Raw genomic sequence first — 15,562 nt, forward strand, 5'->3', positions numbered from 1 at the left:
TGAGCGGGTGGCGGGGCTTGGAACTTTGGCCGGCCCTGAGGCCCTCTGGCTAGGGGATGGGGGTGCTCCAGGCTTCAGCCAGTCCGGGGCTCCTTCAGGCAGTGGTGGGGTTAGGCGGTGGGATGGGGACACTCAGGGCTTCAGCCAGCCTGGGGGTCCTCCAGCTGAGCGGGAGAGTGCAGGACTTCTTTGGGTGGTGGGCTTGTGGCTCCAGCCGTGGGGGAGGGGAGGGGAGGAGAGGGGCAGGGGGTTCCAGGGGTCCAGCTGCCATGGGTAGGGTGGGCGGAAGGGGTGGAGTTGGGGGCTAGCCTTCCCAAAGGGGGGCTCCACCCTCTGCCCATGCGTCCGCCACTTGCCTCCTGGCTCCCCTTGCCTGCCGCTTGCCTCCCCTTGCCTGCCGCTTGCCTCCTGTGTCCCTCTTCACCCCCCCAACCGCCGCTTGCCTCCTCTCACCCCTGTCCACTGCGAGAACCCCTGCTCGCTGGTGGCTCATCGCTCACCTCCTCACTCCCACGCTTGCAGCCAGACCCCCTCTCTCCTACCCGCCTCATCCTGCTGCTGGCTCGCCGCTTGCCTCCTTTCTCCCTCGCCACTCACCTCCTTGCTCGCTCGCCTCCTCACCCCCCCCATCTCCTCACCTTGCTCCTTAAGTGTTGTGTGTCCCACCTGTGTCTTGAGAGAGGTGGCGCAGGGAGGAAAGGGAAGCCGTATTCCCTCTAATTTTTCCTATTCATGTGTGAAATGAATTTTATGTGCACCAACATGGAGGTGATGTCATACATCACCTTCATATTGGTGCACATAACAAAATTCAGTTGATGGGGGGTGGGGCCGAGTGGTTCGGAGTGTGGGAGGGGGCTCAGGGCTGTGGCAGAGGGTTGTGGTACAGTGGTTTGCGGGCTCTGGGGTGGAGCCGGGGATGAGGGATGCAGGAGGGTACTCCGGGTCTACGGCAGGGAGAGAAGACTCCCCGCAGCTCTCTCTCCCCGCAGCAGCAGCACTTGGGCTGTGGGGGGAGAGGCACCTCTCTCCGCCACAGCAGCTCCGGGGCTGGGGCTGCAGGATAGGTGCCCCTTTGCTCCAGCAGGGCCGGGCTGGGGGAGGGGTGCCTGGGCTGGGGGAGGGCTGAGGGAGGGACGGCCAGGCTGGGGCTGGGTTCAGGCCAGAGGAGGGATACTGGTGCCAGCGCTGGGTTTGGTCTTGGGGAGGGGCGCCTGGGCTGGGCTACTCTGGCCGAGTCTGGGGCCATGACGCCCCAGCTCCAGCAGGACCAGGCTGCAGTAGAGTTTGGGCTGGTGGAGGGGCGCCCTGGCCGCAGCAGATTGGGGTAGGGGCATGTTCCTTGAGCGTTCGCGCGGTGCTGAAGAGGCTGCTGCGCAGCTTACAGGGAACTAAGGGGGGCGGATGCTTCCCCCACCCAGGAAACTGCCGTGGCCGCAAGGAAACGCTCTGGTGGCTGCATGCGGCCACGGTGGCCGCATTTGAGAAATGGTGACCTAAAATGCTTGTAAATCATGTCACATGTACATGTGTGTGTTCGTAGAACTGTGTAGATTAAGCTTGCTTTCAGAAGGACTACTGAACTGGGTTAGTGCTAATGTGTGCACAAAATAGCTAAAATGGTTCAGCTAGTCCTCCTGCTGCTGTCCCACAGTGCATAGGTGACCTTTTTAATCTTCCATTATTCACTACCTCTGGAAGGTTCCAAGGGGGCATTGCAATTGACATGGTTTAAAACAGCAGAGCTGATGTGCAACTGGTGTTCTAAAATTGAAACATCATGGCTGATATGGACAAAATAAAAGGTTTGTACTCAAACTGGGTTGTTCCAGCTGATTCAGTTGCAAGGGGTTTGTTTGTTGCTCTGAGTTACAGCCCAAAATATCATGATTAAAAATCAGATTAAAACAGTAAATAAATCACATTTTTGCCTGCTTTTGGATATTTCTCACCTTGTATGGGGAAGCTCTCCACCCCTAACTTGTGAGAGATAATTTCAGGATCAAAAATAACCTTAAATATACACAAAATATGGCTTCCCTGTTCACTGCTTGGAAGGGGCTGCACTTACTCTCTCCTATCGTATGTAAGAGGAGGTGGCACTCAGTGACTCATAATTCCCCCTCCCCATCCCTAACAAGACCGCTATCTCACTCATATTCTCCCTTCGTGATCCCCTATAATAGCCAGTCCCCCATCTACCTCATTAACTTGCCCTCTTATCTTTCCCTCTCTTAACCTTCTGTCTCCTACCACAGGTTCTCTCTCTGCTGCACCATATTTCCCTGCATCCTCCTAGTCTGCCTCCTATTTCCTCCCCTACTTGCCCCCCCTCCCCACCTCCCCGGGTCATTTCCCTGATCATCCCTGCACATCCTCTTTCTTAGCACATTTTCCCTTGTTGCTGCCCCCATGGTCTCATTCCTGAAACTCCGCATTCTCCTGTCCTCTGCCTGGCGTTTGTACGGAGACAGAGGAGCCACCATCTTCCCTGTTAGCCCCATTTCAGCCAATGGAAGATGGCATCCATCTTTGCTGGGAGCAGCTTCACTTTCCTCTAGAAAGGTCAGAGACATGGTAGCTAGATAGCTAAGGGCAGCCTATAGCTTTGGTCCTGTTGACAGTAATGAGAGATGCTGTCCCCTTTGGATAAGGGCATTTTCATAGGGTTGAAGCCAGCAGTCAGAAATTCATGAGAACCCTTTTAAAAAACAAAACAAAACAGAAATTGAGATTTACAATAAAACTGTGAGAGTGGGTAATGCTGCATTATGTTGGTGGGTGCCAGACTTGCCACCAGAGCACTTTTCCTTCCTCTCACCAGTGGTCTTTTATTCTTGTCTCTTTCCAGAGCCTGGGGCCCTTGTAAATCTTAATTCTGGTTGTGCAAGTTCCACTTGGGGGCCTCGCTGACAAGTTGGTCAGAAGTATGAAAGCATTATAAGAAACACTGTGAGATGAAATCACTTTGTTGATTGAAATTGCACTGTGGGATTTTGGAAGGAACTGGCAAGGAAACAACAGTGACCGGGACTTCCTGTCCCCACTAATTTGGGCTTGATGAGTTGCAGCGCCAAGGTTACTTGTCTTAACATGTCAGAATTAGATTACTGATTAATACTGATCATCTGAAAAGTGTTACATTTATGTATATTCAGATTATTTTTAAAAGCCATTAATGGCTGGGAGGTACTGTGTTAATGCATTTTGCAGTAACACTCTGTTTTGCAAACTTTTTTTTTTTTTTTAATGGGTCCTGGCAATGAAATACTCTGATTTAGTAAACCTACAGTGTAGTAAGTAACCAGAGTAGTAATGGCCTGTTACTGCATGATGAAAGTTATTAGGAATTTAACTAGACATTCTTGGGAGCAGGATTGGGGCCTAACTAAGCAAGTGTTTTCTGACTAAATGGATAATACTGTAGCTTGTTTTATTTTGTTTGTTGGTTAATTCAAAGGAACACAAAAATATTTTACTACGCTGTTTTGAATAATTCCCCTAAACATATGATATGTTTTTGTCCCCACAGAAGCCAGCTCAGGAAGACATTAGAAAGTTGATCTCAATAATACAACAACAGGTAACTTAAGTTATAGTTTTATTTTCTTTGCTACAAATTATGGAGAATCTGTGGCAAGTATTGAAAAAAAATCCTTTCTTCTGCACTCGGGAAAACTCACAGATCCATTGTTTTCTAAATTTTCTAACTTGAATACATGAAGATAGCTCTCTAAATTCACGTTGGAGGCAGCTAAGTAAAAGTTGCTTGATTTCTCCCCACTGCCCTTCACCCATAGATGCTGAGCACTTGCAGCTCCCATTGACAACAATGGAAATGTGGATGCTCAAGTCTTTTGGAGAAACAAACCACTTAAGTGCCTAAATGTGGAGTTAGATGTCTAACTTCAGGCAGTCAAGTTGGAAAATATGCCCTATATAATTACAAGTAATATCCTAAGAAATGTGAATAGGTTAATAGCTTTCCTGTTGAGCAAATTATAGGAAAACTACAAGGGAACGTGTTTAACATCAGTGGCTGAGAGGACTAGACATGACGTTTCTCCACTAATTTAGTATATCTTTGGTATATTTAAATAAGTACCAGGTTATGAAAGAACAGAGTTTATGCGGTTCTGCTTTTAATGTAGAAAGGGAATATCCACTTCCCCCTTCCCATCTTTGTCTCACTAGCTTTCCCAAGTTTAAATGTCATGAGTATTCTGTTATGAAATATTGGGTGGGGGAATTAGGACCCTGTTTAAGATTCTTATCTTGACTTTTTTACCCAAATGGCCGGTTTTATTATGGATTATCGGGCCCAACTATACTGTAAACTGTTTAGGTATCTAAAATTTCTGTAACCTTATTTGCTCTAGTCACTGAATAGTTGACACTGACTTCAGTTTCTTATAAAATGTTGATAAAGATGTGGGAATTAAACAGAGCCATTTTCAGTTTTTGTCTGCAAAGCACACTGATAGGCAGTTTTCCCCCTGTGTTTGTAATGCACATGTAATATAGGGAGGTGGTGTGGTATAGCTATAAGGGATTCAAAATGGAGCTGGAAGGTAGGAACTTCTGAGTTTTAACTGTGGCCCCACCAATGACTGTCCCTGTGGCCTTCGGTAACACACTTTAGTTCTTTGAGTCAGTTTGTCCATCAGTGAAATGGTAGTAATCCTATTTCTTTTTTTCTCAGGGTGTTGCAATAATTAGTTTAATTATTTGCAAAATGCTGTGCACATGAATGATGCTGTTATATAAGAGGCAGCTGTCATTACCATTACTATGGAGAGGGAGCAACCTCTTCATAATTAAGCCTGCATGTTCATTTTCATTAAAAACCCCTGCTCCTAAATACCATAAAAAAAGAAATATCTTCCTTTGAACTGGTAGGTGAGTGAGGTCTTTGGCTGATTTCCCCCCCCCCCCCCCATGGATTTCAAAGTAAGTCAGAACAAGGATTATTTACTTACAACGCCAAAGTAACAAACATGTTCACCAGTTTCCAAAAAATCTTTTTTTTGTCACTTGCAGCCAAAACCCCTCCAAAAACACAAAAGTCAGGAAAATGCAGAGAGAGATAAAATTTAGTTGGCGAAGATTTCACCCCTAGTATGGGAAGGTAGGAGTGAGTGCCTCTACCCCAGGCTTTACCCCCAATCCACGTTCAGGCTGTCTTTAAAGAATAAGTAATATCAGAGACAATAACTTTGCTGAGGTGAAATTAAGGTTGATAGAACGTATAAGTAATTAATGATAAAAATCCTTACAAGAAAGTTGAACCTAACTGTGGAGAAAACAAACCAATTGGAGATGACAGAAAGTGTTACCCGTGGATGCTGCTATGAGAGAACTTAGTGTCAGTGAGGAATCCAAGAGTACTTCTAAATTATGGACTGATTTGACCAATTGTGGATCTGTACCTTTAATCAAAGGAGATTGCACTGCGGCAGCTAACTCTTCAAAATGTTTTCCTCTGCCCAGCAGTATCAGCTCAGTTTTGCTCAGGTTCAGCTTCAGCCAACTGTTTTCATTAATGAGCTGATCTTATTGAAGCACTGAGCCGTCTTGGTGGTAAGTCACCACCTAACCTTTCCCTCAGTAAAGTAAATAGATTGAGTTTCTGAAGTCTCACACTAGAAGGCCTATTGAGACTTCAAATCATTCTTCTTATACTTTTGATGCTTTCTAGTTTTTTAAATATAGTTTTTGAAGTAAAAACACCAGAACTGGACACAGTTTTCCATTAATGTTTTCACTAATGCCATATACAGAGGTAATACCACCTCCCTACTTCTCTTGCTTATGCATCCAAGGTTCATGTTCATCGTCTTAGCAACCACTTTGCACTGGGAACTCATGTTCACCTGATTATTTACCATTGCCACTAAAGTATGTCACCACAGCAGCCGGGAGGCTGCTTCCCAGCATGGGTAGACAGATGTGCTAGCTCGAGCAGAGCTAGCGTACTAAAAATAGCAGTGTGGCTGTAGTGGCATGGATGGCGGGGGGGGTCAGGCAGGTTTGTAGTTGGGAGTAGCCTGAGTTGCTGCGGCTGCCGCGCTATTTTTAGTGTGCTAGCTCAAGTAGAGCTAGCGCAACTGCCTGCCCATACTGGGAAGCACCATCCCAGCTTCTGTGGTGAGATACCCTAAGTCCTTTTCAGTGTCACGCTTCATTCCACAATACAGTCCCCCGTCTTGTAAGTGTGACCTATGCTTTTTATTCCTAGAGATATGACCTTGCATTTGGCTGTATTAAAACCTATGTTCAAATAAGCCCACTGAACAAGAGATCTAGATTGATCTGTATAAATGACCTGTCCCTATCATTATTTACTGAACCAGCAATTTGTGCATCATCTGCAAGTTTTACGACTATTGATTTTATATTTTCTTCTAGGTCATTGATAAAGATATTAAATAGCATTTGGTCAAGAATATATCCCGGCAGGTTCCCACAATTAACAATAAAAGAAACAAAAGAGGGGAAATGGGGAGTTGGGATTGCTAAAGGGCATAGTTAAGATAGTTTGGGTATCTTGGTTGAATTTCCATATCTTCAGATATTTGGATTTCTTGTAAATTTAACCATAACTCTGAATCTTCTGACAGGTTTCAGAGTAGCAGCCGTGTTAGTCTGTATCCGCAAAAAGAACAGGAGTACTTGTGGCACCTTAGAGACTAACAAATTTATTAGAGCATAAGCTTTCGTGGACTACAGCCCACTTCTTCGGATGCATATAGAATGCTATTGGCTATAGTCCACGAAAGCTTATGCTCTAATAAATTTGTTAGTCTCTAAGGTGCCACAAGTACTCCTGTTCTTTTTTCTGAATCTTCTGGCTTTGTCTTTTTAATACAGTAGTTTGTTTTTTTCCTTTTGCTAACTACAGCATTCTTCTAAGGAATTTTATTCATATTACTCATGTGTGCTATCAACCTTAACTTCACCTTTACAAAAAAAATTTGTTTAGTAAAATATAGTAATTAAAGTTTAAATAATAAATTCCTACTTCAGACAGTCTATTGTGGATCAAATGGTTACTTAGCTTGCAGATTTTCTAAAACCAAATAATATATTTTAACATATACCACATTTTTGCTCTTTAACAATGAGGAATATGGAAACTTTTCACTTCAGGTCTGTTTTTTTAGGTAGCACAAAACTCTCTTATTACTTAAGCCGTTCAAACTTGTTCTGCTGCTATAAGGTGTGCAGACAGGGTTTTCTCCCCAACAGGTTAACTGTAACATAATTGCTTATATTAGTGCTCTCTTTGCTAAGAGAATTCTACTGAATTAGAGTGCTGAATTCTACAATGTGGTGTTCCTATTATTATTAATTTACCGGTGCTCATCACCATAGTATTATTTGAATGCTTTGTAAATATTAGAAAGTTAAAGCTCACAATATCTGTGATGTAGGGAGGTGTTATCCTCAGTATAAAGATGGGCAAACTGAGGCACATAGAGGTTGAGTGACTTGCTTAGAGCAACCCTGGAAGTTTGTGCACAGCTGCTAATAGCTGAATCTTAACCCCAAAGTAATCTTTCAGTGGGTATTCTGTGCTTTTACAGACATCTTGCAGGTTCGTACCTCAAATTAACTTTTTACTCCATTATTGAATGCTGATATTTTACTTTGACCCTACCTCTCCTTTTTTGAAAATTTGAGTCTAATTATAACAGCAACAAGTTGCATATTTTCCTGTAGAAGTAGAAACAAATGTTCATTGGTCCTTATCTGAAGCTGTATAAAGAGAAGAATGTCAACTTGTTAGTATCCATCATGTCACTCTTAAACATCCTTCAAATTTGTCTAATAGCTTTGGGAAAAAATACCCTGTGACCCAATTTCCTTTCTCTCCTTGCTTTTTCTGCTGGCTTCCAACTTGAGATATCACCCTTTCTGTAGTTTTTTGGAAGGACTGATGAAGCCAGTGACTCCATCTCCCTTCACTGGAAGCTTTCTTTGAAGTCCAATCAAAGTCAATCAATCCCACAAACCAGCTGAGTTTAAGAAGCACATCTTGTCTCAGTGATGTCCTGTAGCCATCAGTTTTAAAACATCTAAAAGGTGCTTGGAATTTGTCTGTGTCATGTGATATGTAACTCGTTCATGTGTCGTCCCTTGGATGGACCATGTCACCTAGAAAACTTACTGTTACACTAAGTTATAATACAGAAGGTGCTGCAGAACCTTAAGTGTTGTCTGCTTTATCTCCATGGTAATTCACAAATGCACATTCCGTGTATCAGTTAGTCAGAGGGACTAACTGGTTTTGAGGTCAGAGGGACTAACTGGTTTTGAGTTTTGGTCTGAGGGTGGGAACCAGACTGAGACAGTATTTATTTCTGTCACTTCCTGGCATGGTATTAGGGAATGAAAGGGATAAGATGGGATATTCTGAATACCCTAATAAAGGTTGGAGTTTTGAACTACACCTCGCTATTCTAAGACTACTTGAAAGACTAAAGCTGGCAAACATTTGTACTTTCTCCAGACTGAACTGGCTCCAAGGGGTCATCTATAGAGTCGTCTGAGTTTCAGCAAGAGGCTTTGGTAAGACCTATTATGGAAATAGGTTTAGATAAGAGATGTCTTAGTTGACAGTGGGGAGTGATTTCAGGCCTTGGCACAAGAATTGCAAGCTCTGATTACTTGAACTAAAAGACATAAGAATATAAGAACAGCCATACTGGGTCAGACCAAAGGTCCATCTAGCCCAATAGCCTGTCTTCTGACAGTGGCCAATGCCAGGTGCTTCAGAAGGAATGAACAGAACAGGTAATCATCAAGTGATCCATTCCCTGTCACCCATTCCCAGCTTCTGGCAAAGAGAAACTAGGGAAATCATCCCTGCTCATTCTGGCTAATAGCCATTGATGGGCCTATCCTCCATGAATTTTTTGAACCCTGTTATATAGTCCTGGCCTTCACAACATCCCCAGGCAAAGAGTTTCACAGGTTGACTGTGTATTGTGTGAAGAAATACTTCCTTTTTGTTTGTTTTAAAACTGTTGCCTATTAATTTCATTTGATGACCCCGGTTCTTGTGTTATGAGAAGGAGCAAATAACACTTCCTTATTTACTTTCTCCACACCAGTCATAATTTTATAGACTTCTATCACAGTCCACCCCTTAGTCGTCTCTTTTCCAAGCTGAAACGTCCCAGGTTTACTAGTCTCTCCTCATAATGAAGCTGTTCCATACCCCCAATCATTTTTGTTGCCCTTTTCTGAACCTTTTCCAATTCTAATATATCTTTTTTGAGATTGGGTGACCACATCTGCACGCAGTATTCATGATGTGGGAGTACCATGGATTTATATAGAGGCAATATGATATTTTCTGTCTTATTATCTATCCCTTTCCTAATGATTCCCAACCTTCTGTTAGCTTTTTTGACTGCCGCTGCACATTTTATTGGATGTTTTCAGAGAACTATTCACAATGACTCCGAGATCTCTTTCTTGAGTGGTAAAAGCTAATTTAGACCCCATATTTGTATATGTATAGTTGGGATTATGTTTTCTAATGTGTATTACTTTGCATTTACGAACATTGAATTTCATCTGCCATTTTGTTGCCCAATCACCCGGTTTTGTGAGATCCCTTTGTAACTTTTCACAGTTTGCTTTGGACTTAATTATCTTGAGTAGTTTTGTATCATCTGCAAATGTTGCCACCTCACTGTTAACCCTTTGTCCAGATCATTTATGAATGGAGGAGAATGTTAAGACACTCAGATATTGCAGTGTTAGTGCTGGTATGAGAACCTAGATAGATACATTCTTTCAGTTGTGAGTAAGTAACAGGCTGTTGTATTTGCTGGTACAATTACTAGAGTAAAACATGATCACACTCACTAAGGCCTGGTCTATACTACCCGCCTGAATCGGCGGGTAGAAATCGACCTCTCGGGGATCGATTTATCGCGTCCCGTCGGGACGCGACAATCGATCCCCGAATCGGCGCTCTAACTCCACCAGCGGAGGTGGTAGTAAGCGCCGCCGACAAAAAGCGGCAGAAGTCGATTTTGCCGCCGTCCTCACAACGGGGTGAGTCGGCTGTAATACGTCGAATTCAGCTACGCTATTCACGTAGCTGAATTTGCGTATCTTAAATCGACTCCCCGCTGTAGTGTAGATGTACCCTAAGTCTGAGCATTACATTAGAGCAAGTGATTTGTTTTTGGTGAAGAAGAGTTATATTTTAAGGATTTTGTTTGTATATTCAGTGTGTTTCCTTGTGGTATAATGTGTTCCCCTCCTTGTTTGTAGTTCCCTCTTCTCTTGTACTTGCTTATATTGTATCTCTTCTGTTGAATTAAAATATTATTATTTTTCATAAAGAGCAACCTGAAGGAATAGCTGTTTAAGGTAGGAGAGAAACTTTCTCCTGTGTCCTTTGAAACATGTCACTGTTACAGCATAAAGGAATCAGGGAACCCGCTGCTTTGCCCAGAGAAACAAGGGAGGGAAACAGTATTTAAAAAAAAAAAAAAAAAGGCCAGTCCCTGAGAGTATTGCTTCCAAATGAAAGTAATTAATGTTTGCTTTTTTTATGGGTTTAGCTAATGTGGCCATGGCTGGGTATCTGGTAATAAAAAAGCCAACAAGGCTGTTAATGTGACTGGTGAGTTCTGCCAGATTATATAATCTTTTGAATGATAAGGTAATATGGTGAAACATGAATGAGGGGAATCTTTGAATCTTTTGCTCAGGATGAAGGTAGAGGAACCTTTCATTTGTAGTGTAATTCTTAGAGCAGGAATTCTGGGAGTTAGGGCATATGGATCCTCTTCCCAGGTAGGCTAATGACGCTGGGCAAGTCACTTAACTTGTCTCTGTCTTATTTTCCACCTCTGTAAAATAAATGTAATACTTACCTCAGAAGGACATGGTGAAGCTAGGTTAATGTTTACAAGCCATTTTGTGGTCTTCTGTTGAAAGATGTCTTACATGTACAAAGAGTATTACTATAAATACTAAATGTATTTATTTTTTTTAAATGAAAACAATACTGGAATGTATGAGATTTGTGGAGTTTGGAAAACCATGACACATTATTTAAAGGATTGGTTAGAAAATTGGAGGCAGAGGGCAGTGTGAAAAGAGGATGAAATTAGAAATATTTTCTGATTGAACACTGGGCACCTAATAAGGGTGAGGAAGAAATTGTCAGTTTTTGTTAGAGATGAGTGAATTGTTTCAGAACAACTTATCTTATTGCCTCCTTTTTTTAAAGTCCATCTTGTAACTTTTCTGAGTGTGGTAAAAGGGAACAGAATGTTCACCAATATAGAAGAATACATCATAGAGGAAGCTGCTGCTCACACTTTTTGTTTGAAGAAAATGTAACAAACCAGGAACTGCTATACTGTAGGTCCTTTTTCATAAATAGGAAATACATGAAACCACAAGACGCAGTGTCAGAGCAATGCTAAGTGCCTGGCTGGAACCCAAAAACAAATTCATCATTAAAAGGGACAGCGACATGAGTTAAAAAGGATGCTATGTAATATAATCATGATCTGGTTGCCAAGTTGTGGATTGACTGTCTGTTAAACTTGCTGCCCGGATCTGAACCCCGTGAGATTGAAACATTGGTCTGAATAAGAACATGAATTGATTGGATGCTCAGTAACTTTGATAGTCCAGGAATCTTATTAGAACAAGTAAGCACTCTTTTTGGATATAGGAACAATCACCTGCTCCCCCTCTAATGATCCAGAGGTGTTCCTGATTGGCAAATGGTTGCTCTTTTGACCTGTTATTTGTGTTAACTAGTAAAAGCCACCCAAAGTACTGCTACCTAGGCTTGCCATAGCTGACTTAAATACATTAAAAATCCCAGAAAGGATTTTATGGCTGGTGACTCTGATAGCAACAAATTCAGGGTACACTTAAGGTTTTCAACAATAAGGGCTTATCTACAGTTAAAATGCTACAGCAGTGCAGAATTCTTCGGAAGAATTTTTCTGGTGACCTAGCACTGTCTATACTGGGGGTTGGCTTGGCATTTGTAGTGTAGACATACTTTATGGCAGTAGTTCTCTACCTGTGGTCTGTGGACCCTGGGGGTCTTTAGACTGTATCTAATGGGTCTATGAAAGACACTGACTGAACAGAATTTTAACTATATATAGACAATAGATTTCCAAAGGGGTCCGCACCTCCCTTTGAAAATGTGTAGGGGTCCGCAAATGAAAAAAGGTTGAGAACCAGTGCTCTGTGTTGGTCTGTACTGGGAACTTACACTGGCATAGTTGCATCTCTCAGGCGTGAGAAAATCTATACCCCTGAGAGATGAAGCTATGCTGACCTAACCTCTGGTGTAGACAGTGCTAGGTTGATGGAAGAATTCCACACTCCTAGGGGAACCCCTCCTGTCTTGATAGTGCTGGCTATAAAATTGGGAGAAGCTAGTGATTTTTTTTTTCTTTACTGAATCTTCCTGTTTTTAGTACATGACTTAAATAATTCTTTTCTTCTTTAAATCTTGTCCACACACCCACATGGAAAAGGGCATCTGCACAAAGAGCAGACATATTGTTTTTCAGTGTGTTAAAAGGAATGAGGTGAATCTTGCATCAATCCAAGTGTCTTTCTGTAAAAGGCATGTTCAAATATAAGAGGTATCTTAAAAGGAAAATGAAGTGTTGAGCACTCAATGAAAAATTGATGATCGAGAGAGGTGTCTGCGTGTGAAGTAAATACAATTTGATAAGTGTAAAATTAAGAGCAATATGCCATCTTATGAATATTCACCTGTTTTGAAATTAGGCTTCTAAGCTGATTGTAATAAATGATTGCTATAACCACTTCTTGCCTGCTGTTTTGTGAACTGCATATATTTGAACAGGCCATGATTTCAAGATGGAGAAATGGGGAATGAATGGCACCAGGCTAGAAAAGCGTGAAAAAGTTATAATTTTGTTTACAGTACTTTTGATTTAGAATTTTATCTTAAATAGGACTGAGTCTGTGCATTCTGGCTGAAAGAAAAATTGATGGGCAATTGTGTGAAGATAAGTTTCAGAGTAACAGCCACGTTAGTCTGTATCAGCAAAAAGAACAGGAGTACTTGTGGCACCTTAGAGACTAACAAATTTATTTGAGCATAAGCTTTTGTGGGCTACAGTTCACTTCTTCGGATGCATAGAATGGAACATATATTGAGGAGATATATATACACATACAGAGAGCATGAAAAGGTGGAAGTTGTCTTACCAACTCTGAGAGGCCAATTAAGTAAGAGGAAAAAAAACTTCTCAAGTGATAATCAAGATAGCCCAGTACTGACACTTTGATAAGAAGTGTGAGAATACTTACATGGGGAGATGGATTCAATGTTTGTAATGGCTCAGGCATTCCCAGTCTCTGTTCAGGCCTAAGTTGATTGTATCTAGTTTGCATATCAATTCCAGCTCAGCAGTTTCTCATTGGGGTCTGTTTTTGAAGCTTTTCTGTTGCAAAATTGCCACCCGCAGGTCTGTCATTGAATGACCAGACAGGTTAAAGTGTTCTCCCACTGGTTTTTGAGTATTATGATTCCTGATGTCAGATTTGTGTCCATTAATTCTTTGGCCAAACCGGACAGTATCTATGCAAATGTACATGGCAGAGGGGCATTGCTGGCATATGATGGCATATATCACATTGGTAGACGTGCAGGTGAATGAGCCCCTGATGCTATGGCTGATGTGATTAGGCCCTATGATGACGTCACTTGAATAGATATGTGGACAGAGTTGGCATCAGGCTTTGTTGCAAGGATAGGTTCCTGGGTCAGTGTTTTTGTTCAGTGATGTGTGGTTGCTGGTGAGTATTTGCTTCAGGTTGGGGGGTTGTCTGTAAGCGAGGACAGGTCTGTTTCCCAAGATCTGTGAGTGAGGGATCATCTTTCGGGATAAGTTGTAGATCTTTGATGATGTGCTGGAGAGGTTTTAGTTGGGGGCTGAAGGTGACCGCTAGTGGTGGTCTGTTATTTTCTTTGTTGGGCCTGTCTTGTAGGAGGTGACTTCTGGGTACTCGTCTGGCTCTGTCAATGTGTTTTTTCACTTCAGCAGGTGGGTATTGTAATTTTAAGAATGCTTGATAGAGATCTTGTAGGTTCTTGTCTCTGTCTGAGGGATTGGAGCAAATGTGGTTGTATCTTAAAGCTTGGCTGTAGACAATGGATCATGTGGTGTGTCCTGGATGGAAGCTGGAGGCATGCAGGTAAGTATAGCGGTCAGTAGGTTTACGGTATAGGGTGATATTTATGTGACCATCGCTTATTAGCACAGTAGTGTCCAGGAAATGAACCGCTTGTGTGGATTGATCTAGGCTGAGGTTGATGATGGGATGGAAATTATTGAAATGGTGGAATTCCCCAAGAGCTTCTTTTTCATGGGTCCAGATGATGATGATGTCATCAATGTAGCGCAAGTAGAGTAGGGGCGTTAGGGGACGAGAGCTAAGGAAGTGTTGTTCTAAGTTAGCCATAAAAATGTTGGCATATTGTGGGGCCATGCGGGTACCCATAGCAGTGCCGCTGACTTGAAGGTATATTTTGTCCCCAAATGTGAAATACTTGTGGGTGAGGACAAAGTCTGAAGATAGTTGTTGTTCTCTTCCCAACCCACACCCTGATATAATCTTGCTTTTCAGTATCCCTTTCAATTTTGTTTTTTTATGAGCACATTTCAGTAAGAAAATGTTCTCTGGGTGGGTGGAGGGAGTTAAGTTCCTTTTATGATGAGAAGACGCAGATAGCACACATGCTATGTGCATTCTCACTGATTTGGGGCTATGTGGAATCAAGCTAACAGACGATGCTTAACTCTGTTATTAATGCCAGTGTTTACATTTTCATACCAAATAAGTAGAAATAAATTTTTTTTAGTTATATGAAAACATGCAGTGTTAGAAAAAAGTTAGTATGAGTTAGGAAGATACAGTATGTTCATTCTAACTAAGAACTTAATACTGGCTCTGTGTGGTGAGCATACCAGGCCCTTCACGGTCCCCTGATAGAAGCCCCACAATCCTACTACACTGTGACCCAGGAAAGGAGGTGGGTTCTCTGGGCCTGCCTAAACAGGCCTCATGTAAACAACCAATCAGAGCCCAGCAGGCTCTGATAAAAAGGCCTTAGCAGGGCAGTTCTTGGCTGGGACCAGAGGGACAAGGCAGGTATTCCCCTCTGGCCAAAGGCGCTTGAGAGAGAACCAGTTTGTTTCTGTTGCATTTGCTTAAGCTGCGTGAGAGAGGACTTGAAAACTTTAACCCTAAGAAAAGGGGTCAGGTGGGAAGAGGCCCGTGGAAGTAGCAGCAATTAATTGATGTGAGCGATAGGGTCCCTGGATTGGAACCTGGAGAAGTGGGCAGGCCCAGGTTCCCCCACTAACCACTGGTGAAATGGTGTAAATCCCAAGAAGGAGACAAGGTTAGTTTGGAAGCTCGAGCAAAGGGCTGAATTTAAAGGGCCCAGAGCTGGGGCTGAAGACTGGTAAGGGCAGATACAGCTTTGTTAGATTTTTGTTAACCCAGAAGGTGTTCATTT

At 42.5% G+C, this 15,562-nt stretch overlaps 1 protein-coding gene across 7 annotated transcripts in view; it reads left to right on the plus strand.

Annotated features, from left to right (window-relative positions):
• Positions 1–15,562, plus strand: part of TRERF1 (transcriptional regulating factor 1) — a 140,273-nt gene that overhangs the window by 43,206 nt on the left and 81,505 nt on the right. For all 7 annotated transcript variants that reach the window (XM_034764495.1, XM_034764501.1, XM_034764500.1 and 4 more), the window contains one exon: positions 3,533–3,583. The gene's annotated coding sequence lies outside the window, so the exon portion shown is untranslated. The remainder of the gene's footprint in view (positions 1–3,532; positions 3,584–15,562) is intronic.

This window comes from Trachemys scripta, chromosome 3 (assembly GCF_013100865.1).
Source record: "Trachemys scripta elegans isolate TJP31775 chromosome 3, CAS_Tse_1.0, whole genome shotgun sequence".
In the NCBI taxonomy this organism is placed as follows: Eukaryota; Metazoa; Chordata; order Testudines; family Emydidae; genus Trachemys; species Trachemys scripta.